Raw genomic sequence first — 26774 nt, forward strand, 5'->3', positions numbered from 1 at the left:
TGATCACTAATTGAGAAAATGCCTTACAGCTGGATCTCATGGAGGCATTTCCTCAACTGAAGCTCCTTTCTCTGTGATAGCTCCAGACTGTGTCAAGTTGACACAAAACTAGCCAGTACAGCACCTAAGAAACATAACACTCCTCCTCAAGTCTTCTGTTTTGGGAGTAGTTTAGCTAAGGAGGAAGACCCCACTGGTGGAAACCCATCTCAGGGGCTGTGGTCTCAAGTTGAATAAAACCAGGGGAGGGGCAATGCAGACTTTGATTCCTGACTGTGGACACAGGATTAATAGCCACTATTGCCTTCCCTGGCATGAGACTATATCACCTCAAACTGTAAGCCAAGCTTTTTATCATCCCTAAGTTGTTTTTTGTCAGCTACAAGAAAACTAATACAAATACACTCTTATCATGTTGACTAAGCAATCTCACTGAGCACTTACTTACCCAAGTAAAACAAAACCTAAAAAACCAGACACCCATAAATGAATGTAAGAAGAAGGAATAACTACTGATATAAGCAATAGCAAGCAGGATACAGCTCGAGATGCCTTGGGCTGAGTGAATAAAGCTAAATGCAAATGGCACCAGAAGTTGAAACAAGAGACCACTCGTTGATTGCTAGGGTCAGGGATGAGATGCACACAACAGAGAGCCTGGATCTTCCGGAGCAACTCAACTGCTTGGTGTACCAGTTGTAGTAATTGGTTTGTAATTGTGGTTAGTAATTGTGATTGGTTTTTCTCAAAGCCTGTAGCACTGTACAATCAAAAGAGTTATGTTTACCATGTGAAAATAAGTTTGTCACGGAAAGTAATAAAATCCAGACACTGGAATCCGATCCCAGGCATTCTGTAATCCTAATCTGATATTTCACTCACTTGTTACCATGCTTTCTGAATTTTTAAAGCCTTCAAGGGTATACCTAAGGCATATAGTATTCTGCAAGTATTACCAGTCATTCAAGTTTCATAACTTTCCATCACTCATGTTTAAATGAGGATTCAAATACTCACTATCATCTGCGTCCTTAAAGGGCTAGAAGAGAACAAGCTAGCTAGAGGTCCCATCTTCAGGCTGCCAGGCTCTCTCTCTTCAGTCCTGAAAAGCTTCCTCCTTCCCTTCACCAATCTCAACAATGCCCTGCAAGTCACTAACCACTAGGGGATGACAAAAGACCAAGGATAGGGTCCCAGCTCTGCTCTACCAATAGGTAGTGGTTTCTGTGTTCAGGATTAGGTTTGTCGTTCAACAGAGCATATGCCTTGACATATTTAACAGGTATTTCAACCTATCTAACAGGAATAAGAGTATAATGGCTGGAGATACTACTATTGTTTTATTAGGAAACTTCTAATTCAGAAAATTAAAGGTCTGAAAAGGCCATACATCTGCAAACACTGCCCAATTTTTCCTAGGACCATGGCTTTCTGTTAGTAAACCTGGAGTTCATAAACTACACTGAGCTAGGGTCTTCCAAGAACATGACCACAACATTCCACACACCACAGTCTATTTCTCACATGGTCACACTTGAGGACCATGTAGCCAGAACACGAACCCCGGGGAGACAAATACACTCAAAGTAGCACAGGCTTCCCCTCAGTTTCCTACAGAACAGCCTGCTGCTGCTTAACTGTAAACAGTGACATACAGACTAACTGGCAACTCACTTTACAAACAGTTTTGTTAAAACTGCATAAGGTTGATAGAGACCCTTCCAGAAACTTTACCCCTAGCTTTAGATTTAAGAAAGGTCACACACATGGTTCAGAGTCCTGTAGACACCTCGTCTGTTCACAGCACTACTGTTCACAGCTCACACTGCTATTGTCACAGATAGGGAAGCAGCTTGGCACATTTTAAATGAACTTGATAGTGCTGTTCCTCAGTCCCTTCATGCCTTTTCCATTCCAAAACTTTGTCCAGTTTACCCTACTACAGTCTCGTTACTTTCCTTGACCTATGAGTTTCTCAGACTGCCTTGATGAACTTGAGAGTCCTGGGCAGTAGATAGTGGGAAATCCCTCAATCTGAGACCGTAAAATGCATTTTTTTAAACGGTAGGTAATGCTGCAACCGTGGGTTCCTGGCAGGAAAATCACAACTGTTAGCATGCCATTTATGTCACAGTATTACAGTGGTACATCCTCCTTGTGGTTAGAGTGGAAATGTCCATGATTTACTGATGACATAGTCCATTCTCTGTTCATCTAAGGTTTTTCTTATAGAAAGTTACTCCTAGGCCCCCAGATTGTGCTTAGGAAGGTGCAGCCTAAATTCAAGGGGATTGGAGGAAGCTTAAAGCTCTTTGTTAAAATTTAAATATAATTTCAATTATTCAACATTTAGCCATTAAAAGCCTTCAGGGTTGGCTTTGGATCCTTTTGGCATGCTTTCACCATTCATATCTCCTCATACTTTATAAAGAAAAGGAGAAGGAGGAAGAGGAGGAGGAAGATGAAGAGGAGGAGGAGAAGAAGACGAAGAAGACGAAGAAGACGAAGAAGACGAAGACGAAGACGAAGACGAAGACGAAGAAGAAGAAGAAGAAGAAGAAGAAGAAGAAGAAGAAGAAGAAAGGCAATGCTAGCACTTAGAATAAAGTGGGAGCTGTAACTCAGTTACTGGGCAGCTTGCCTAGCATGTATGAAACCCTGGATTTGATATCCAACACCACATAAAGTGAACATGAAGACATTTGACCTCAACCAGTGGTCTCCCCAAGCATGGACATTTACACACACACACACACACACACACACACACACACACACACACACACACAGTTTTATCCAAATCATTAGCACAAAATTAACATTTCATTTTATAGCTGCATTTTTTAAATAACTGAATTTACACAAGTTCTGCAAAGAGGAATAAACAAAGAATAAAAGGATGAACCACAATAAAAGCTATAAACAATGCACCTCAGAACATTTGACCACTGCTAACACTTTTGTCCTAGAACAAACTGCTCAGTAGTTAGCTAGGCTCTGAAGCTTAGGCGGGTCAGTGTCAGCTCATTCACATGTTTAATTAGGCATAACATGTTTAATTAGGCACAAGCCTATACCTTAGCTCATCATCTTGTTAATCTTCCTGTACTTGTTCTTTCCAGATGTTGGAGAGATGGATTGAGGAGAGCAGGTAAACACATTATCTGTTTCTCTGTACATTTCACAAGGTCCATTCAAGACTCAGAGCTTGATACATACTTATAATCCAATTAAAAGGCACAATCCATTTTCACCATCTTTTCTTTGACCCTACAAAGCTATTTAGATATGACTAAAACAAATTTTTTCAGAAAGACTCATTCAGAAATATATAAGGGAATGCTCAGACTGGGGTGAAACTTAGCACTTGTGAGGCTAACACACGAAGGGGAGGATAATACATTCATAAAGCAGTAACTTACTTAAAAGGGATGGCTATCTTCAGGTTCTTTCCCTAAAGAACTTTAGGAGGCTCTGTTATCCTCTAGAGGGAGCTCAAAGTCCTCAATAGTTTTCCCAAGGTCAAGCCACTAAACCCACACAGATCTGGTTGTTGGAGAAACATCCACTGTGCCATGCAAAGCAGGTCCAACTTAATGCTGTCCTTTGGAAACCTCTTCCCTTCAAAACTAAACCCCTGACAAACAGGCCACACCATTTCTTTCTTCCCTCCACTTCACAGTCGTCCTACTTGGCACTGAATAGACCATTCATCGAACCTCTTACCTGAGAGGCAGAGGGAAGACAGTGGTGGTAAGCACCTGGAGGCAAATGTCTCCCCCACTCTTAACTCCCTGTTGCGTCCAGAGAAGCCTGAGCCAGTGTGTTCCCACTGTCTTCACATCAAGGCATGGACCGAATGAGATGGTTGGCATTCTTTTTTAAGATAAAGCTGCTCTTGTCTTCCTAGGTTCACTCAGGAAATCACTCATCTACGATACCTCAGGACCACATTAGTGCAGCACAGGCACAGAAAACAAACCAAAAGTGTGACTGTCTTTTTCCTACCTGGCCATTCATTATCTTATGCCTAGAGGAGGAAGCTTAGTCTAGCCTCTTAGAGACTCTTTAACCCCAGCACTAAGGAGACAAAGACAGGCAAGCAAAAATGGACAACCTGCTGCTCTACCTAGAGGTGTCCTAGCCCAGTCAGGGCTACACAGTGAGACCCTTTATAAACAGCAAAATAAAACAAAATATTAATTGTCCCTAGGGTGTTATGGTCAACTTAGCCTTGGCCTTTGTTTTCCAAACAGTCTACTTTAGTTCACTGAAGTCTGAGCCTACAGCCCAGACAAATAACAGTATCACAACTGCCTTGCTCTGTTGCTTCTTCACACACACACAGAGCCTGTGCCTGTGTCACAAAGCAAACCCCAAGCCAGCAAGGGCTACTGAGTGAGACCCAGTCTGAAATCACCAGTAATACTGATGATGGTGATACAAACATTTCTTCTGGTGTGTATGCAAACAAACCACACTTCACATCTATGGGTATCTTAGTCACCAACCAAGGATGTTTCTACTTTCACTTTTGAGATAGGGTCTTAGAGTGTGGTCCTGGCTGGCCTGAAACTATGTGGACCAGACTGGCAGCAAACACAAGATACTTGCCTGCCTCTGTCTCTGCTGGAACTAAAGCCCATGTGCCACCACATCTGGCAGATTTTATATTTTTAAATGGTTGAAAACTAAAATATTCCACGGCACTAAAACCACACAGAAGTAGCTATAGAGGTTTTTAATTTTGAAATTAAAAAAACAAAAAAAAGGTCTTTCAAGGCTGAAGAGATGCCTCTAAGGACCCACAACCATGCACAACTCCAGTTCCAAAGGATCCAACACTCATTTCTAATTTCCAGACACCTGGATGAATGTGACGCATATATATACATTTAGCAGACACATAAAATATTTTTTCCCACCAAGCAGAGGTGGTGAACATCTTTAATTCCAGCACTGGGAAGTAAGGGCAGGTGGATCTCTGAGTCTAAGGCCAACCTGGTCTGCAGAGTAAGTTCCAAGACAACCAGGGCTACACAGAGAAACTCTACCTCAAAACACAAAACAAAAGAAAAAAGTTATTTTCAAAGTAATTTCTTTTAAACTCAGAATTGGTTTCTATCGATGTGTGTATTTATAAAAGCTTTACAGACTACAACTGTCATAATCACACTGTAAGAATCAGGACACACTGCACTGTCCATTGGTCTTGACAGTCATCCTTAATTCAAATTTGATTTCTCATAGGTTACAAACACATAAGAAATTTAGATGAAAAGACTAGAGATTTTTAGATTATGTTAAAAACATTTTACAGGCTTTAGTCTAATATCCAAAACCAGAACACTGAGTTTTAACTAACAACAACCCCGTCAGCTTGTGCCCTGTCAGCTGCAACAAAGAAGACTGGGAATTGGGAGGAAGGAGAGCAAAGCAGAGGTGCTTTAGAAATCTTAGTAAGCAGCCCTGGAGTCAGAGTCAGTGCAGTGTAGTGCCGTGCCGTAGTAAGCTGCATGTAATGTACTAGCATTTAATTCCCACCACAAACAGGTACACTTGTTTACATTAATACAAAGGCTTAACAGATGAAAAATCTAAGACCAAGAGGTCAGGTATGAACAAATCTTCAATCAAAATGTGCATAAAATAAAGATAAATATCAAGAAAAATAAGTTTAGGTCTTCCCACTGGCTCAAAGGACCTCATCACTAATAGGCAGATATGTGCCTCAGAAGCTCCAGTTAACAGCGTCTAAAGAGCAAATAAAACAAAAGAAAGAAAAGCCCGCTGGATAACTAATCCAAAAGATTACACCACTGATTTCCTCACAAACCCTTAATCAAAGGAACACCTCATGAACCTTTATAGGAACAGCAATTTAAGCATACCATGGTAGCAACCTACACTCCCAACACTTAAGCTAGGTGGAGGCAGTGGATCAGGAGTGCAATGCCATCATTTCCTGCAAAGGATGTTCAAGGCTAGCCTAAGACACTCAAGAGTCAAACAGAAGGGAGAAAGGCAATTACGGTGAATTCTTTCTACTTGGATCTTTTTAAAATTTCTTTTTCCTCTTAATTTTGGTAAAACATCAGGTAGGCATTTCCTGACCTGGTCTGCAGCCATACTTAAAATTCAATTCCTTGTCTCCATTACACTTCTCAAAGGAAGTTATGTTTTCAAATAACTCTGTGAATGTGTTCTTACTAAATAAGGGATGAGAAGAGTCAGAACTGTCTATGGGCAGAAGAATGCATTCTGAAGGCAGCCCTGCCAGAAACATGGATGGATGGATGAATGGATGGATGGACGCACGGACCAACCAACATACCAAAGAGTAGTAACAAGCTTGTAAAAACAAACCCAGCAAGAGAAAAACAAGAAAAGCTATAGTCCATCTGCACATCTCTGAGTGAACTACAACTGAGCAGAATGTTGTATGGGCAGCTAAATGGATTTGGCAGGAGTTTACAGAAAGCACTCAAAGTCATGTGGCATTTGAAGGTGATTTCCTTCTGGGGCAGGCAAAGAAAACCAGGGTTGCAGGCTAAGCGCCTTGAGGCTTTCCTATCCTTGGCAGCTGAGCAGGAACCACATGAAGAGATGACTGGATTGGGGGCCTGCTGGTGAGGTGGGGTGTTTTTCCAGAAGCCAAGCAGACAGTGTTTTGGAAAAGCAGTAGTCATAAACTGCATTTAAAAGAACTTAAAAATATATGAGCAATGGGGGCTGAAATTTAATTTTAGGCTTGATGACATGGACTAATGTCTTCAAAATAAAAACAATTGTATCCTCTGGCCTTATTTTTTTGGGCTGTCAGGTGAAAGGATGCTCCAGAGGGAAACTATGTAAGCGCCAGCTACAGACTCACTCCCATGGCTGCTGTCAGACATCATTTTTCCTGGATGCTGGCCTGAGATACCAGTTCTCTGTCACATGGATTCCAGAAAAGTTCACAATCATGGTAGCTGGTCATGAAAATGAAAGAAAATGAAAGGGAACAGCGCAGACCTTTGGGTAGCCTCATCTGCAAGTGTATGTCATCGTCATCACTTCTGTCATGCTTGTACTAGTCAGTTGCTAGGTGTGTCATATTCAAGGGAGAAACTTATACAAAGAGCAGAGCAGCAGAGGGCAGTGTCCATTGGAGCCATGTTAGAGGGTGCCCACTATAGTTCCTTGGGTCAGCACAGAAAAACAGTTAAGAACTTCATGGCCCAGGAGATAACTTGGCTAGAGAGAAGCCTAGAGCAGTTTCATCTTTGAGTTTTAACATTGAGATTCTCTCCTCCAGCCCTAGCTGCCTCCCTGCCTCACCCAACTCCCAGTGTGCACAGGCTTGTGTATGTGTTGCTGTTACTTAAGAGGACCTAACACAGGGCCTTGCAGGACCTCACAGGACCTATGAGGCAGACACTCTACCATTTAGTTACAGCCCCAGATCTCAAGCTACTGGATTTTTAATCCCTGCTTCAAAATACTCATTAATCTAACCACCTATAGACCACTATCATTTCCACCTAGGCCAATCAATACCGGTCCCTTCTCTTACTCTTCAGGGGGCTCTCAACCCTGTAAACAAACACTAAAGCAGTCAACAATGTCATCTTTCCCAGCTACTACTGTGTACCTGCCAAGTGCTTCTCAAAGCTTAGTTGGGGCACTCTTCCAGGGTTTCCTAGGATACTGAACTCTCCCTATTATACTTGTTGGACACTTCAGAGTGTTTGTTTTAACACGTGGGTTTAGATCACCATTCACTACCTCAAGTCAATAGTGCTAAGGTACTTTGCACATTCTTTCAAAGCCTGTTTTGATAAAAAGTGATAGGACATATGTATTAGTTTTCCTACCTAATTAGTCTAATTTTACTCTTGAACAAAATAATGTTGTTTGCACCTACATCAGTAATTCCCAGGATATTTTCTTCTATGGTAATTTTACTAACTGCTGAATTCTAAAACTTCAATGTCACCAAACTCAATTCAAAACACAAGTTTAGGCCAGGTGTGGGAGCATACATATATAACCGTAGTATCAGTGGTCTAAGGGAGGAGAATTACAAGTCACAAGCAGCCTAGAACACATAAACTGTCACAAAAGCTCCACAAAGCAATTTTAAACTCAGCTTATTATTTTCTGAGATAGAGTTTTACTATTTGGCCCTGGCTAGCCTGGTACTCACTATTTTATCATATAACCAACAGTAGCCTTGAACTTTGCAGAAATCCTACTGTCTCTACCTCTTAGGTGCTAAGTTTTATTGCTGTTTTTCAATTTAAAAAAATGTGTGAGCCAGAGCTACAGAGAAACTGTGTTTTGTGTGTGTTGCTTACATGTAGGTTTGTACACCACACACATGCAGTTACTTTTAGAGGTCAGAAAGGAGCATCAGTGCTCTTAACCACTGAGCCATACACTAGCCCCCGTAACTGAATTCTAACATTTTGAATTATAAAACTCAGTAAGCTCAATCACTCCTCAACAGTATATCTACAGTCATAAGGGAGGCAGAGACCCAGCTGCTCAGCAGGGTGCATAAATCATCCACTGCTGAACCATGCTCAATGCTCACATCCACTGCTGTCCATGCTCAATGATACACATACCTAGCACTGTGCAATGTGAAAATACTTAATGACAGACAAATCTTAAATTACCAAATGTATTCTAGCTCACAAAACATTTAATTAGGGTTAAATAACTAAAAGGCTTCCCTACATACCGTATACACTTTACCTCCGGCCCCACCTTCCTAAAAATAGGCATTCTATTTTCTGAGAATAGAGATTAAGAAGAGAAGGTGAGAGCCAGGTGTAGTAGAACACGCCTTTAATCCCAGCCCTCTGGGAGGCAGAAGCAGGCAGAACTCTGAGTTGAGGCCACCCTAGTCTTTTAGAGAAAGTTCCAGAATACCCAGGACTACACAGTGAAACCCTGTCTCAAAAACAAACAAACAAACAAACAAAACCTCATATGTATTTTACTGTAAGATTGCTATCTCACATAAAAAACCTACAAGCAAATAAATACAGGCTACTTCACTGGCTTCACATCACCAAAGATGCAGATTCTGTATTTAAAGTCTAGGCATTATTTCTAGGGAAGAAAACACAGACTAAGAAGGTAAAGGGAGAGCCCTGCGGAGCTGGATCTCACTAAGTATCAGAGTAACTGCTATGTGAGCTTTGTGAAGGGCCCTTCAATTTACTTGGAGAAGAGGGAGAATAAGTCCCTGTGCAGCTGTGCTGCTGGCTGACTGGGCTCTGTAAACATGAATGAAACCCAGAGCTATCTGGGAAAAGGGAAGATGGCTCTTGTCACCTATGAAGTTCACTCTTGACAACCCCACACAACACAGATCTCAGTCTGTAGTGAGGCCCCATTCTTCAGCTATGAGCCCTGAGTGCTGTAGACTGGACATAGCTGGCTAGCTTCAGGTTTAGTGTGGTGCACAGCCTGACGTGGCTTGTTAACTTCTCCCTGGCTTCTGGAAGACACTGCTTTTGTTGTTGCTGCTTATGATGCAGTTGAAGAGCTGAAGATCTTGGTGCTGTTGGCATGCTTTTGTTATGCTCTGTAACTGAGATGGTGGTGCAAGGTGAACCTTCTCAAATTGTAACTTCCTGTTTTCTTCTTTTCTCTAACATTTGTTCTTTCTGGAGATCCTCTAACATGGTTATTGGGACTCTGGACTGATCTGATTCCCCATTGTCTCCTTTTTTGTTCTAATTTTTTTAGAGAATTCTTTTAACTCTTACTCAGAACTATTAATTCCTATAACTGTTTCTGCTTCTGACAGTAGTATGAATGCTATTAAACCGTAATTCAAACTAAAAAATATTTGTATTATGTGAAATAACTAAAAGGAATTTGACCGTGAACCTGAATCTGCTGAGATGAGTCCTTTACCAGTAATCCCTGTTGAATAATCTGGTCTGAGTGTGCATGAAATAATATTATACCCTACAAGCAAAAGAAGATCACTATGAATATAGCTGCTATCATAGTTAGGGTTTCTATTGCTGTGATAAAATACCATGACTGATTTGTGAAAAACAGCTGTGTTACATGTATTGTACAAATATGAAAACAGAAGCAAATACTTTAGAAGTCAGAGCAGCATTTCAAGGTAAGGCTAGGTCAAAATCAAAAATGTATTCATTTCAAACTATGCTCAAAAAGAAAACCAACCAAAACTAAATTGAAGATTAAATGCTTTGAGAGAGCCTGGTCAGAGACAGTTCCTACTCAACACAGCAACAGAAGATCACCAAGGGCAGGTGAAGCACAGGCACGTGAGCCAGGCATCATGGATGGCTCACACTTAGAATCTCAGAACTAAAGAGGCTGAGGAAGGAAGACTGCCAAAAATCCACCACAACCTGGGCTAAAATTAGCTCCAGGCTACCCTGGGCTACAGGAATATTCTGACTTAACTATAATAAACAATATCTGATCATAAAAGCAACTCTATTTAGACTCAGTGTCACAAAAACAAGGAAGCAAACAAACAAACAAAAAAGACACGGAAACAAGAGGGTGAACTCCCTGGGAAGGAAGGGTTTGACAGAATGGGATGAGAGGGAGACAGGAAGGATAAATGACAAAAATACTTCATATATTCACATGAAATTGTGAAAGGATAATTAAAATTAAACAAATAAAGAGTAAGATTTTGTTAAAATTCATTCTCACATTGGGACATAATCTAGCATAAACAACCCTGACTAAAATAGCAAGATATAACTTTAACTAAACTTGAGTTTAATCTAGAAATGGCTGTATACTATGATGCTCACTGCTCTTTTAAGGTCAGTAAAAATCTCCCCATCCCCAAGTTGGCCCACTGTGTTTAATACCTGAAAAGAAGTCCCTGACAATGTTTATTTCTACAACAATTTTCAGCATAATGGACCCACTCAGAAACAAAGTAAAGAATTGTTATTTTTGTAATTGAACCCTCTTTCACTGGAAAAACAAAACAAAGCAAAACCCAAGCCTATGCAGTCTCTCTGGCAGCAAGCAACAGCACTGGTGCCCCTGCAATGTTCCAATTGCACACATGAAGAATCAAAGGCTGATTCTCACTCCCACACAAGCATATCCACACACAGACTCTGAATTTAAAGCGGGGAGTGGGGGTGGGGAGGGGTGTAAAATGCTCACTGGCAATATAATTTGTTTTCTAAGCTCCTCAAACATCTCTAGAATTTCCTAAGGACACTGAATATATTCATCAGTCTAGACAACGTTCTGGCAAAGTGAGATAGTATTACACGCCTTTCCTGGGGAATACAGAAAAGAGACCAGGTACCATTTATACTATTATCTTCTTGGATAGCAAGGGAAATTTCAGGCAACGCTTTTTTTTTTTTTTTTGAGCTGCAGCAACTAGGGTCAATACCACCCAACTTCTACCTCCTACTCCCAATCTCTGCTTAGAGCAACTGTTCCTCAAAAGATGACCACATTTGAACTTTTGTTACTAAACATTTCATTTTAAATTACCCAAACAGTCAAAGTGCTACTCCACTGTCTAACCTCAACTCTGATACAATCAATATTCTTGGCCTGGCTTTCACAATCTCCTAACTCACCCAAGGCAAGCAATGCTTATTAAAGCAACAGGTTATTTCCTGTGTTCCAAACCTCCAAACAATTAAGTGATCTTGAATATGCTTTTAAGATTCTTCTATTATTATGAGCTTGCAAAGATGACTCAGCAGACTCTTCAGAGGATTAGGGTTCGAGTCCTAGCACCCACATAACTACACTTTCAGGGGACCTGACACCATCTTCTGGCACATCATGCAGACAAACATGTAAGTAAAACATTTATACCTATAAAGTGAAAAGCAAAATCTTCAAAAAACTCAAAAAGATTGCTCTGTCAGATGGTGTCTGTTAATATTGCTAATTGAATGCTTCTTGAATGCTCTTCGTGTGCCAAGGCTAGGCATCCTTGTATTTAACCTTTTGAATAGCAGTAAGGACCACAGTCACCTTCAAGTGTTTGTTCCTCTGACTTCTTTTCTGCCCATCCAAAAATTACTTTATTTAGAAACCTATCCCCACACAATAGACTCAATATACTTGTTCTCTGAACTGCTATGCAACTTTCTCAGAAGGCATGACCCAAGGGGCAAAAGGACAGTGAGAAAAGGCAGGCGGTACCAAAGGAAAAGGGACAGAGGACACAAATGTATGTTATGTGTGGAGAATTCCACACTTACACACTCATAAAAAAGAAAACCACCAGAAAAGCTGTTTCTATATGGTTAATATCATGTTACATATTATCAAGGGGTCAGGAAACAGACACCATGACCCACTGATAGATGAAAATCAAAACAGACCCTCCCTTCGAACAAAGAAATCCAATCCTAATGTCCTAAGGCAAATTGTCAATATGCATCAGAAGTCAAAAACAGATGTATTGATCCAACAATTGTATTTCTTCATAAATATGTCCTAAATAAAGTATTAGGAACTGTATGAACCAGATATAGTGTGATACATGCCTGTGATCCCAGCACTCTTGGTAGTATGAAGGCAAGAGGATCAGAAAGTCAAGATTATCTTCAATTACCAGTAAGTTTGAGGCTAGCCTGAGCTACATAAGATCCTGTCTCAAAAGTTTTTAATTAGGATAAATAAATAACTTTCAACTGAAATGTCTACACTAAATACACCAGCTAGACGTACAATTATAGCCATTTATCATTCAAACAAAACTCAAATAACATAATACAAAGCATGTATTTTATGAAATATATGTTCACAGCAGAAAGAGCCAGATGTTAACAGACCATGTCTAAAAATAGGGAGATAACATTTCTGGTTTTCCTAACCGATAAAATGAAGATACCGAGTTATCCTCAGAGGTTGGCTGAGTGGACTCTATGAGTTCATAGCTAAAAAGTGCTACAGGGAAACAGACTAACGTTAGCTGTTTTCCTTAACACTTAGCAGATATTTTACACTTATCTGATCTTAATCATTTAGTGTGCATATATGTGGTGCACGTGTGCCACAGACTGAGAGGTGGTCAGGACAACCTTCAGGAGTCTGTACCTGTACTTTCTTTCCCTGCACCAGGTCCCTTAGAGGTAGAAACAGGAGAATTATGAATTGGAGGTCAACCTGATCCATGGAAGTTTAATAAACTAATCACAAAAGACTGCGTGAAGTAGGTATGCTTTTATGGCCGCATTTGGGAGGCCAGCTAGATCTGCATAGCAAGTTCCAAGACAGCCAAAGCTACCTAGTGAGACCCTGTCTCAAACAAGACTGCTCTGCTGCCTATACTCGAGGTGTCTTAAGAAGCTAACAGAAACTGAAGATAGAATGGTGATTCTCCAGGCTGAGGGAAGGGTGGAACCATCATCTGCCACAGAGTTTCAATTTTATAGGATCAAAAGTCCTGGAGCCGGGTGCATGCCTTTAGTTCCAGAGCCGGGAAAGCAGAGGACAGCCAGAGCTACACAGTGAAACCTTCTCTCAAAAAACTTAAACAAATTAAAAGCTCTGGAGATATCACCAGGTTAGGCTTAAACTCAGTACAAGTGCCTAGCAAGTATTAAGATCCCAGGTTCTCAATCCCAAGACAAGAAACAAAGACAGAAAGATAAGGAACTCACTGTGCCATTAGAACATGATTTGTCTAGGGAGACACACAACTGTTCTACTGATTCCAGTAACAATTATTTTCATGCTATCTTTAATTACTGCCTACAATAGCCTGTTCTTTTCAACAACCTTATTAGTAGTCAACAGAAAATATTGCAGAATCCTTCTATCCTTCTTTAGAAATCTACCTAAATATATTTAGTACTTAGACTTTTATCTTACCTTGTGGTAAACTGGAAAACAAAAAACAAAAGAAAGCCACAGCCCACACCAAAGCACTTCTCTGTGTAGTCTTGCAGATGGACAACAGTGGCACAAGAGCAGGTTCTCAGAAGCAATGCTGCTTACAGCTAACATTCCCACAACTTTAGAAAAATTTAAAACTACCAAACACACACAAAGTCCTCTATATAGTCTCATTTTTCTGAGTGTCTTGTCTCTCGGCAGTAATAGGGATAAACCCAGAACCACACATATACACATACCAAGGTTCTCCCAGAGTTACACTGTCGGCCCTATTTTCTTCCTCTTTTTTTTTAATTTAAAAAAAAAAATCTATTTATTTATTTATTTTCATGTATACTGTTGCTCTCGTCAGATACCCCAGAAGAGGCATCAAATCCCATTACAGATGGTTGCAAGACACCACATGGTTGCTGGCAATTGAAGTTGGGTCCTCTGGAAGAGCTGCGCTCTAAACTACTGAGCCACCTTCTCAGCCCTCAGATTTTTCTTCCTTAACACAGAACACTGGGGTTTTAATTCATCCCCCTTCCCCCAGAACGAAATATAAAATGTGCAAGTAGTTCAACTCAATACATTCCTGTAATACTTTTGTTGTTGAGACACAGCAGGTAACAGAAGAGACAGGCGACACTAAACCTGTCAAGGCTAGTACCTAAAAATTAATGCCACTAATATTAAAACCAATATTCTCTCTTTGCTTTTTATTTTTCCAAGACAGGGTTTCTTTGTGTAGCCCTGGTAGGCCAGGCTGGTCTCATCTCAAACTCAGAGATCCACTTGCCTCTGCTTCCTGACTGCTGGAATTAAAAGTATGCACTGCCCGCCCTTCCACCCCCCCCCCCACTTAAATCAATATTCTTTAGAAAGAATATTCTCTTAGCCAGTGCAGGGAAGCTCACATCCTAGTACTGGGGAAGCTGAGGCAGGAGTATCAGCTTAAGCTGGAGGCCAGCCTAAGGTATACAGTAAATACAAGGTCAGCTTTGGCTACAGTGAGAGACTATCTCAAAACTGTTTCATAACCAAAAGTAATACCCCAATCTTCCAAACTAAGGCAGTATGTATGCAAACAAAGAACAAGTTTAAAGCTGAAAGAAATACAGCATCCCATCATTCAAGAAGTAGAGACAGGGGGACTGCCATAGAGCTGTCTAAACCAAATACTGAGTTCCAGGCTAGCTCTAACAACTCAAACGAAGACTCTGGCTCAAAAGTTAAAAACCCAAACTTGGAGGAGCACACCTTTAATCCAGATGTCTGACCATAGGTCCAGCCTGGTCTACCTATCACATTCAAGTTCAATCGTGATACCCTGTTTAAAAATATATCTCAAAGGTGTTTATGACTCCTTTGTCACAAACTGCCTGATTTCAATAGATCTAGGTGTTCCTAAACCCTGAGGTGTTTTTCTAGACCCAGTGAGCCATTATTGATTAAACTCTATGGGATTCTCTCTTCTGAAGTCAATCAGTAAGCTCCAAATTCAGTGAGACTCTGCCTCAAAAAGGTGGAGCTAGGCTTGGTTGAAACACCTTTAAGCAGATCTCTTGCTTTTGGAATGCCAACCAGCCCTACATCAAGGGTCAGTCAGGATTACATTGTGAGACCTGTCAATCAAGCCATCTATCCAGCCACCCAGCCATCCAGCCAGTCATCCAGTCAGCAAGCAAGTGGAGTGACTGAGGAAGGAAAAATATCATCCACCTCTGGCCTTTATGCACACAGGCACAGGTACCCGCAGACTTATACACTACACACATTCAACCATAAGAGACTAAGCAAAGTTGGACAAATTCTATGGACAGCACAATTTCCTTTAGTATCTGAAACCAAAAAGTTTTAGAGTATTTTTCTCACAGTAATAAACTCTATACAATAACAAAAGCATTATGAGGCGACTATAGAGCTGGGAATAGAGCTCAGTTGTCAAAGTGCTTGCCCAGCATAGATGGAGGAAGCCCTAGGTTCAATCCGAAGCATGTCACAAACAAGGTGTGGCAGCACACACCTGTAATATCAATATTTGGTAGTTTGAGGCAAGAGGATCAAGAGTTCACAACCAGTCTCAAAACAAAAGAGACAGATCTGAGCTAGTGGTTTACACTGCTGCAAATCTCTTCAATGCCTGGCCTGCTTTAACAAGATTCTCATGACATGACAATCAGCTACGTACACGGAAGAAAAAACCCAAGTCTCGTCTAGCAATGTGGCTGATAAGGGGAAAATATTATTTAATAGTCTTGAGGAGGGTAGTGATAGCTCTTTGGTACTGCAGTCAAACTTGACAGACGGTAGTTTCTTTCCTTCTTTACGATTGATTGATTGATTGTATATGAGTACACTGTATTCATGCACACCAGAAGAGGGCATCAGATCTTATTAGAGTTAGCTGTGAGCCACCATGTGGTTGCTGATAATTTGAACTCAGAACCACGGAAGAGCATCTCTCTAGCCTGACAGATGGTAGTTTCTTAGAGCTCTGTGACCTGAAAAGAGAGCAGTGGCCTGCATCTTCAGTTCCAAAACTCTTGCTTATACTTGCTCCAACAAATGGTTTCTAACACACCATGCACTAGTCACCTGTAAAATACTTTACTTGGGCATGCAGATTTTCCAAAACACTGACACAACTTATTGAGTGCAGCCAGCATCTGTTAGTACTACTGATTTCATCTGAAAGGTTTTGAGAACCTGCAATTGTCAAAAGTTCATGATGGCATATACATTTTCCAAAATCCCAACTTTTGCTTGAAAACTCCAATTTTACTATGATCAACAAATACTAGTACAGCAACAGGTCCAATGCTCATCTGAGAAAACCAAATACCCATGGTTGAATCACTACTCTCTGTCAAGTCTTTTTTGTTTTGGTTTGATTTTCTTGAGATAGATATTCACAAAGCCCACATCTCTTCCCTCCGCCCCCCCCTTTTTTTTTTTTGGTTTTTCGAGGCAGGGTTTCTCTGTGTAGCCTTGGCTGTCCTGGAACTCACTCTGTAGACTAGGCTGGCCTCGAACTCAGAAATCCGCCTGCCTCTGCCTCCCAAATGCTGGGATTAAAGGCATGTGCCACCACGCCTGGCTCAAAGCCCACATCTCAAGCTGCTGTAAACTATGCAGTCCAAAGTAGCCTCAAACTCCTGACCCTCCCACCCCCACTCCCCAAGTTTAGTCTTGCTGGCCTGTACCATTTGTCAGCCCTTTATTTACTTAGTTTTGAGAATGGATTTTACTATGTTGCCCTGGCTGGTGTAAAACTAGCTATGTAGACCAGGCTAGCCTCAAGCTAGGAGATCTGCCTGCCTCTGGGATTAAATGTATGCTGTCAGTTCTGAAGAGAGCAGCCAGCTCTGTAAGCAGCTTTACCAAAGCTCTTTCTTACATAGTATATACCTTACCCTGCTGCAGAAATGCTTTTGGTGGGTTTTCCATTTTGTAATAAAACTTTTATGTGTCAAATATTTAAGCTGGAAGTAACACTTCTTACTACTCTGTCAAGGCTATTCTGAAGTAGAATTGGTCAGTTCTAGCTGGGTGCAGTAGTGCACATCATTAATCCTAGCACTTGGGAGGAGGCAAAGGCAGGTGAACTGTGATCTCTGAGTTCAAATCCAGCCAAGACTACATAGACTGTCTCAAAATATAATAATTGGTATGCTCTCAGTGGCTCGTGTGTGTTGCTAAGATTACTGTGACCACTAGCAATGCTGGTGCCACTGCACTGATTAACACCAACCAAGACGCCTGCAGGCTGACACATCTGGCTTTCTCACCACTTCTATAAACAGTAACGCAGTGTAAATGAAATTTGAATTCATAAATGTTTTCAATGAGTTCAGAGGTTGCCAGACCATGAGAGCAATAAGACTTAAGAACAACTATTTTCACAGTGGTTATAAACTCTGACCAGAAAAATGCCTATGTATAAAATCATATAATACAAATTTATATACATTAAAAGCTTCATAAAGAATTCTAACCCATCTGTAGTTCATATCTGCTTCAAAATAACATTAACAGGAAATTCAGTAAATCCCCCAAATGAAATCATATCAAGACAAAAGTACGGGTTGAGGGTCAGCAGCAGAATGCCTGCCTCCTACATGCAAGGTCCTCAGTCCTGGGTTTCATTCCTGGCACCAGCTTCCCCTAAAACAAGCCATATTGTAAACACCAAGCAAAAAAACGAAACAAAACAAAAAAAGCCACCACCAACAAAAAAACAAAACCACAAAACCAGGCATGGTCACGGTGGCTTATATTCCTAGTACTTGGGAGGGGCAAGCCTGAGGACGGACTTGAAAGTCTACCTCTTCTTTGGCTAAATTAAAAAAATAAATAAATAAATAAATAAAACTTTACTTGAATTTGAAACAGGATCTACTTGTCCTTTTTTGACAGGGTCTTGGTCTGTATCCCACACTAGCCTCAAATTCACAGTCCTCTTGCCCCAACCTCCAGACTGCTATGATTGCAGGTAGAGCCACAGAGCTCAGGTTGGAGATCAGCATTTGAAATAAAATTGCATTAGGAAAATGAAGTCAAGATAAGTATCTTAGTGGCTCCACTTGCTCAAGATTACAGTTAATACATTAACCTTCTCAACGAGGCCTGCTTAATTACTTCACAGGGCTTTTGTGAAGATTAACAAAGGAATATATATAAAGCAATAGGCCAGTCACCTCGGCAGGTTGGAAAGCAGACTGCTATGAGTTCTGGGCCAGCCTGGGCAACAGAATGAGACAGCATCTCCAAATACAAAAAAGTAAGACCAGTGAGATGAGATGGCTCAGTGGTAAGACTCTTCCCACAGATAATCTGTATCCAATCCTCAGGAACCTACATTAAAAAAACAATCCAAGTCGTCCTCTGCACAATACACATACACACACACACACACACACACACACACACACACACACACACACACACACACTATATACATAAACATAATTAAAAAAAAAAAAAAGCCATGTGGTGGTAGCACTCGCCTTTAATCCCGCACTCTGGGAGGCAGAAGCCTGGTCTACAGAACAAGCTCGGGAATAGCCAGGACTGCACAGTGAACCCTGTCTCAGAAACAAGCAAACAAAAATCTCATATGCATTTTACTATAAAATTGTTATCTTACATAAAAAAACCCGGACTTCACATTCTCAAAGATGCAGATTCTATGTTTACAATCTAACCAAAGATAGCACAGGGCTACTCTAGGTATTTCTAGGAGAGATAGAGAGCTACAAATACAGACAGGCCGGTAAAGGAAGAGCTCCGCGGAGCTGGGGCTTACTGGGAGTATCAGTATAAACTGCTATCTTAAACTCTGTTCTAAAGAACACTAGGCCAGCCTGGTCTACACAGCAAGTTCCAGGACAGTTAAGGTTGGCCAGAGAAACTCTGTATGGGGGGAAAGAAGGAAAAAAAAAAGAAAAAAGAACAGGAAAAAAAAAAAAATATATATATATAAAAAATATATACCACATGAGTGTGTACTATATATAAACATTCAACATTCCTAGCAGCTGTTGTTAATTAACAACCAGGCCAACTCTTCTGCACACGTGGCATAGACAAAAAAACCTCTAATCTCTGTTCAGGGTTTTGTTTGTTTGTTTTGTTTTGTTGTGTTGCTTTTCTGGTTCTTGGTTCTTTAGGGATTTCTGGGGTAACAGCCTTGGCTGTCCTGAACTCACTTTGTAGACGAGGCTGGCCTACAACTCAAAGAGATCTGCCTGTCTCTGCCTCCTGACTGCTGGGATTAAAGTTAGGTTCCAAAACTGCCTGGTTCTTTAATAATTTGTTTATATTTATGTACATTGGTGTTTTGCCTGTATTTATGTCTGTATAAAAATGTCAGACCCCCTGGAACAGGAGATACAGACAGTTTTTAGCTGCCATATGGATGTTAGGAATTGGCCCCAGCTCCTCTGGACCGTGCTCTTAACTGCTAAGCCAGATATCTCTCCAGCCCTTGGGGGTTTTCACTTCTTTCCTTCTATTAAGGAAGCAAATTGAGGCTCTTAATTACTCAATTATAATTTCCATCTTCAGGTATGAAAAGGTAAACATTACAACTAAGACTGCTAGCTACGTATCTATCTTCAATATTTCAATTGTCCCACTAAAGAACTAACTTACAATGTTATTATCTCTGTTCTTACAACTCATCCTGAAAAAAAAACAGGCAAGCACATATCTGCAAATATAGGAATTTGTCCACTGAGTCACGCAATCTCCCCTCTTTTACCATTCAATTCCACCATTTCCAAGAACTTGACTGATTTTTAAATTGGATATAAAATTTTAATTTTCAATTTATTTTAAAAACTTGAAACAGATGCCAGCTAACTCACTTTTAGTAGCCACTACTTCTTACAGGCTTTTAATGAGTAAGTGTATACAAGAAAAAGAAAAAAAAAGTACTACCTTAAAATACAATAAAGGAACTCTGCTACTACAGGCCGCCACTGAAGTTATTTACAGAGCAGCAGCATGTCCTGTGAAGGTGACTAGGTCAGGCAGTAGCAAACCTGGTGCTAGAAGGTATTTCATACAAAGAAGGAGCAGATGGTGGTGGTGCATGCCTTTAATTCCCTCTTGGAAGATGGAGTCAGGCAGATCTCTTTGAGTTCAGGGCCAGCCTGGTCTACAGAGCAAGTTCTGGGACAGCCAACGCTACACAGAGAAACCCTATCTTGAAGAACAGAAGGAAAAAAATGTTTTTCCAAGAACCAGTCCACAAGTCTAAATTCTCCCAAAATAGGAAGCAAAGATACAATGCATTTTGACTCAGGTTTCAGGTAACAAAATCCTATCCTAAAATAATTTCCTATGAAATAAAGCTTGAGACTATCAAATATGCAAAATATCTATATTTTTAAAATGATTAAATTAGCAGGGTGTGGTGGTACACTCCTGCAATCCTACCACTTCTGAGGTGGAAGCCAGAGGACAGCAAGTTCCCAGGGAGCCTCTGTCATACAGTGAGTTTAGGAGTTTGTGTTTAGGAGTGCTACGTAAGTTTGAGGCCAGCCTAGGCTATATGAGATCCTGTCTCAAAGAGCAAATGTTGTTTCACCTTTTACATTTTACATTTAGAATTCATATTTTAAAAAGCAATGGATAGGAAAAGATGAAGTGGTGGGAGTATAAAATGGGACAGCTGTGGCCTAGCCCTCTGCTGATGTGACTGATGGGCAGTGCAAGCTCAGCACACCACTCCACACACTTGCCTTAAAGATTGGAAGCTCTGCTATCAGATTTTAAGCTGGAAAAAAAAAAGACTCAGACAGATAAACACACAAATGGATAGTCCATAACTAGGGAAAATGAAGCAAGCATACAACAGTGAACATGAACACGGTGCTAAGCAATGCAAACAGGCTCCCAAAATCAAACACACGTGCTGCAACATTGTGGCACTAAAGGGCAAAGAGATGGGGCTGATGGTGGAAAGAGCTTAGTCTTCATCTACTGGAGGGAAAACTGAGTTGGCAGTGTGTAAAACTGATACAGAGGCATCATTTTACTCTTCCCCAACTGCCAGTGAGCACAAGGAACAGGACGAGAGCTTAACACGTGTCTTCAGGATCACAGAGAAGGGAGTCATGGGATTTTGCCATGTTTTATTCTAGTCATTACTAGGGCACTGGACTCAAAACCAAACAATACCTGCCACCTTCCCCAAGTAAACATAAATGCTTTAAAGTATTAAAACCATAACAAGTGGCTGAAAAGATGGCTCAGTGGTTAAGAACACTGGCTCTTTTACAAATTTTTGTAGCTCCAATTCCAGGGGAACTGGTACCTTCAGACATACATGCAGGCAAAACACCAATAACCATAAAATAAAAATACATAAAAATTTAAAAACAAAACCAAAGGCAGAGCTGTGGTGGCACACACCTTAGATTCCAGCACTTAGGAGGCAGAGGCAGGAAGATCTGAGTTCAAGGCCAGCCTGGTCTACAGAGTGAGTTCCAGGACAGCCAGAGCTATACAGAGAAACCTTGTCTGAGAAAAAAAACAAAACCACACAGAGAAACCTTGTCTAAGAAAAAACAAAAACCAAACAAACAAACCAGAAATATTCAGGTTAATCAAAAATAGCAAACATTTATCTATACACCTACCACCCAGGTCAAGATGCTAAAGGCACCCCAACTTCATCAGAACCTCCTATCTGCTTAGAGGGGCTGCTTTATGCTAATGAATCGTTTTTTGTGATCTTACTGCTTCGTATGTATCTCTAGTCTACCAGTCTACAACTTGTTTAGTTTCTGCTAGTGTAATTAAGAAAACCGTGTACAGTGAGGGGAGGGAATAGGAGCAAAGTACAATGTGACATATATGTGAAGATGTCATAAACTCATTGCACTAAAAGAATTTTTAAAGCCCAAGCATGCTACGTAGTAGCATTGTCCTATAACCCTAGCATTTGGGAGGTGGAGGCAGGAGGATCAGACGTTTAAGGTCATCCATAGCTGTACAGTTTGAGGTTCCACACATAAACATACTAGCCTTCACTTTGGCCAACATAGTATTAGTAACTATTTTAAGAATATGCTATGGGCTACAGAGATGGCTCCGAGAATAAGAACTCTGACTATTCTTCCAGAGAACCTCAGTCTGATTCTAGGCACCAACATGGCAGCTTACAACTGTCTGCAACTGCTTAACTAGGGGTTATCCAACACCCTTGTCTGACATCTGTGGGCAAAAGGTACACACTCAGTACAAAGATGTACAAACATCAACACATAAAATAATAAGACAATCCCCAGTTTCTTCACTCTTGATCCCTTACTTGCTCTAAGCACTGAAATAAAACCACATCTTTACATGGCTCTCACAAGAAAGGCATGCTCATGTACACCTGAAGTATCAGCACGGAAGCAAAAAGAGCTTGAGTTCCATGCCAGCAAAGACTACAACACATTAAAAAAAAAAAAAAAAAGAGTTCCAAGCCACGAGAGACAGTCTCAAAAACCAACAGGCCAGGTATGGTAGCACGTAAGAGTCAGGTGGAGGAGGAGCTCTGTGAGTTCAAGAATAGTGAGCAAGTTCCAGGTCACCCAGGGACTACTCAATAAGACTATGTCTCTAAAACAAACCAAGCCTGTGTATTCTTATGAGCAAGGTAGTTGGTTTTTAAATAGTTATACGTTCATTTAAACATCAAAAAACCACTAAGTCAGGGTTTTTAGTAAACCTTTTATAATGGAGTTCACTGGGTGAACTGATTTGCCCAACACCACAGTGAATAATGACTAAGGAAGACTCAAACTTCAGCCTAAGACCTGAGTCTGTGCTCTTACCAACTCAAAACAGAAAGTTACAAGTCAAGAAAAATTAAAGACTTAAAATGCATAGTGTTATGGTAACCTCAGAGTTTGAGAACTCCATGACATAAAAAAACTAGAATGACAGAATTTAGTACCTCAACTTCTTCTCAGGATGCTATTCCAAAGGTAAAACACACAGGCTGCATGCCTGCAGACCTGTGTAGATGAAACAGTAACTTAACATCTAAGTGTCCTGCCTTGCCTTGAAGACCAAATAGGCAAAGATAGCAAGAGCCTGTGGCTGAGTGTCAAACTCTGTTTTGTATACCTAATAAAACTCCTAAGCCTTGAGAAGTCAGTCCAGTAAAGACATTATTCTTAATTAAGGTCCCTACTGAGTAACCATCTTAAAACAATTATCAGTAGTAAGAATATGGCGCTACCTCCTTCTGACATCTTTGAGAACTAACAAGAGCAGAAAGAAACAGCAGAAATCACTTCATCCAGTCCCATTCATTTTATGGCTAAGTACAGGAACCCAGAAAGGCTCAAGGCAGAGCAACAGACTCTATAAATTGTTGGAGCTTTCTCTGCATTATAAAGCTGCAAACCAGAAACAGAAAGACCGTCAGAAGTTCACCTCCACTATCCTAGACCTTCTATCTCTCTGCTTCCCCTTTAAAAACCCTAGCAACAGGAACACTGACACTCAAGATATCCAATGCCAGGCGTTGTTCTAGGCCAAGCAGTTTACATATGACATTTTCGGAGAAACAAAGATCTTTGGCACTAGGCTTAAAGTTTAACAGTGGAGACTCAAGGTACTAAATATACTTATTTAACAAAGTAATGTAAAATAGATTTAAAAATGATTTCCACAGGAGGTAATAAAAAGGTTATAGGTGTGACTGAGGGTGAGTGGGATTCTGATTAAGGAACAATTGTAGGAGGATGTCTGACATATCAATGGGATTAACAGACTGGGGATGTAGCTAAGTGGTGTAGCATCTGCCTAGGATGCACAAGGCTAGGGTTCAATCCCAAGAATAGCAAAAACATTACAAAGTAGAGTGCATAGTGTTTGCTTGTACAGTATCAGTTTAGTAGCCCCTTAATAGCTTAAGAGGAACATACTAAAGAAATGTCATACTTTGCCTGCTGAAATTTAGTTTCTAATCCAGTGGATCCAATGATCCACTGAAAATTTCCAAGAAAGAAGACAAAGCAGGATTGTATTTAAAATTAGAAGTAAAACACAGAAGAAAGTGGTCCTTATTTAAGAAGTTAATGCAGCTGGGCCTGGTAGCCACCACACCTTTAATCCCAGCACCGTGGAGGCAGAAGCAGGTAGATCTGAGTTCAAAGCCAGCCTGGTCCCAGAACAGCCAGAACTACAGAGAAACCATCTCCAAAAAAGTTCCAAAGCAGGTATAGAAGATAAACACATTACACAAATAAATCAGCATGTCCTGGCTGCTGCCTGGCTTCAAGGGCACAGTCAAACACCATAAGCTACTAATAGCAAAAATAAAAAAAAAAAAAAATCAGAATGCATCATTAACAAAAAGCAGGCAGTCTAAGGGTGGAGCTAGCAACCATTTAAAGATTGTAATCTCTACCTATGGGCCACGTACAATAATCATATTCTGCATTAGAAAAGCAAAACTTCCCCTTAATAAACATAGACAGAAGTATACAAAGTAGTTTCTGAGACTCTGCAAATCAAAGCAATGTTAACTTGAAAACAATGCTGCGCATGTACTTTTGAAGATACAGTACTAGAACAAGTTCTGTTCTTCCTGAAGCGCACACTCCAAGTAGGAGCACACTATCACTACATATACCCTAGAAAGTTATTTAATCAATAGGGAGCAAAGTGAATCTATTAAGAACTGACATACAAGGAAGAATTAAAACTGATCCATTACATATATTCTGAATATGTGTGTAGTAGCACAAACTATCACTTGTTTTGGTTAAGTAATTGATGTTCAGTTTAGAAAATGGATTTCTTCTGATTGAGTGTGAAGTCTTCTTTCTCCCCATGATTAACAAGAAGTAAACAAGCCGGGCGTGGTGGCGCACGCCTTTAATCCCAGCACTTGGGAGGCAGAGGCAGGCGGATTTCTGAGTTCGAGGCCAGCCTGGTCTACAAAGTGAGTTCCAGGACAGCCAGGGCTATACAGAGAAACCCTGTCTCGAAAAACCAAAAAAAAAAAAAAAAAAAAAGAAGTAAACAGAGTTTCTTAAGGGTAGACAGCTTATGTTCTAGACACCACACACCCGTTCTCAACATTCAGGAGACCTTTGATAAGGGAATAAACAGTGCAACCAAGAAATGTTTTCCAAGTAGAGAGCACTTTCATAACATGTCAAGTATTACACAACTGCACGGAACCGAGGATCCAATACCTGAGTGCCTACTACTCAACAGGTAATGGAGTTACAAAATCAGGAATTCGAGACTCCTCCCTTCAACACAGGATTTATTTCCACAGAAAAGCAGCACAGATTGACCATCACTGAGTAGCTCTAAACCCTTTAATTCTTTCCACGTTTCCGGTCTCTCATTTGAGAAAGGAATAAGGACCACCAGAAAACAAAGGTAGCAGAGGCTGTAAGCACAGTGTGCCAATGACTTTCTACAGGACTCACCACACCACGCACACACTGGAGACAGATGTCACCACACAAGCATCTCCTTAGTCAATAGTCTTTGGCCCACTACCACCTGAAAAAAAATCCTCACCACAGCACTCTATGGCAGCAGAGGAGAACAACAAGGAAAGGTTCCACACTTAAAAGAAAGGGGTACACATTTTCAGACAACCAGAAATACATACTCTTCTTTGACTTCTATTTAGAAAAATCCCACTAACTTTTTATTGGGGAGGCGGAGGCAGGCGGATGGATCTCAGAATTCAAGAACAGCCTGGTCTACATAGCAAGTTCAAAGCCAGCTAGGGACAGACAGGCAGACAGACACATACACAGACACACACACACATCCTCTCAAACACACACACATACACACACAGAGTCCACAAACTATATTAAATATTTCCGAGCAAAGAATCCCTTGAGATTATTTGTCTCTATCACAAAAGATCACCTCAGACTGCACACAAGACCTTGACATTTCAAAACTTTAGATACATTCTGAAATAAATTAGCAAGTTTCTATCTCAAAAAAAAAAAGTCCCCAACAGTGATTTGTTCTATCTTATCTGTCTTAACCACACAAACAAATCCCTGCAACACAGTAAAGTAAATCGTGTGAACCAGTAAACATGTCAACCAGTACTACATCCCAAAGCAGTTGAGTTCAAAAGAACCTGAGCCCCCCACAGAGTAAGAGGTGCTGCTGGGTGCTGCTGTTTCTGAGCTGAGAGCTGCTGGCCTCTGTTTCTCTGTTTTATCGAAAGCAACACATAAACATGAAGACCAGTCATTTATATGCAGAATGTATGTAATAAAGACACCTTAGTCACACAAACCTTAGAGCACTGACTGCTGGACATCTACTTCATTAACTCAATGGAAAAAAAAAATAAGCAAGACATTAAGAAGATATACAGACTTTTCAGAAAGGTGATTTTTTAAAACTAC

General features: G+C 40.6%; 1 protein-coding gene across 2 annotated transcripts in view; it reads right to left on the bottom strand.

Annotated features, from left to right (window-relative positions):
• Positions 1 to 26774, bottom strand: part of Ppp2r2a (protein phosphatase 2 regulatory subunit Balpha) — a 58642-nt gene that overhangs the window by 29564 nt on the left and 2304 nt on the right. The window lies entirely within an intron of this gene.

This window comes from Mus caroli, chromosome 14 (assembly GCF_900094665.2).
Source record: "Mus caroli chromosome 14, CAROLI_EIJ_v1.1, whole genome shotgun sequence".
Lineage (NCBI taxonomy): Eukaryota > Metazoa > Chordata > Mammalia > Rodentia > Muridae > Mus > Mus caroli.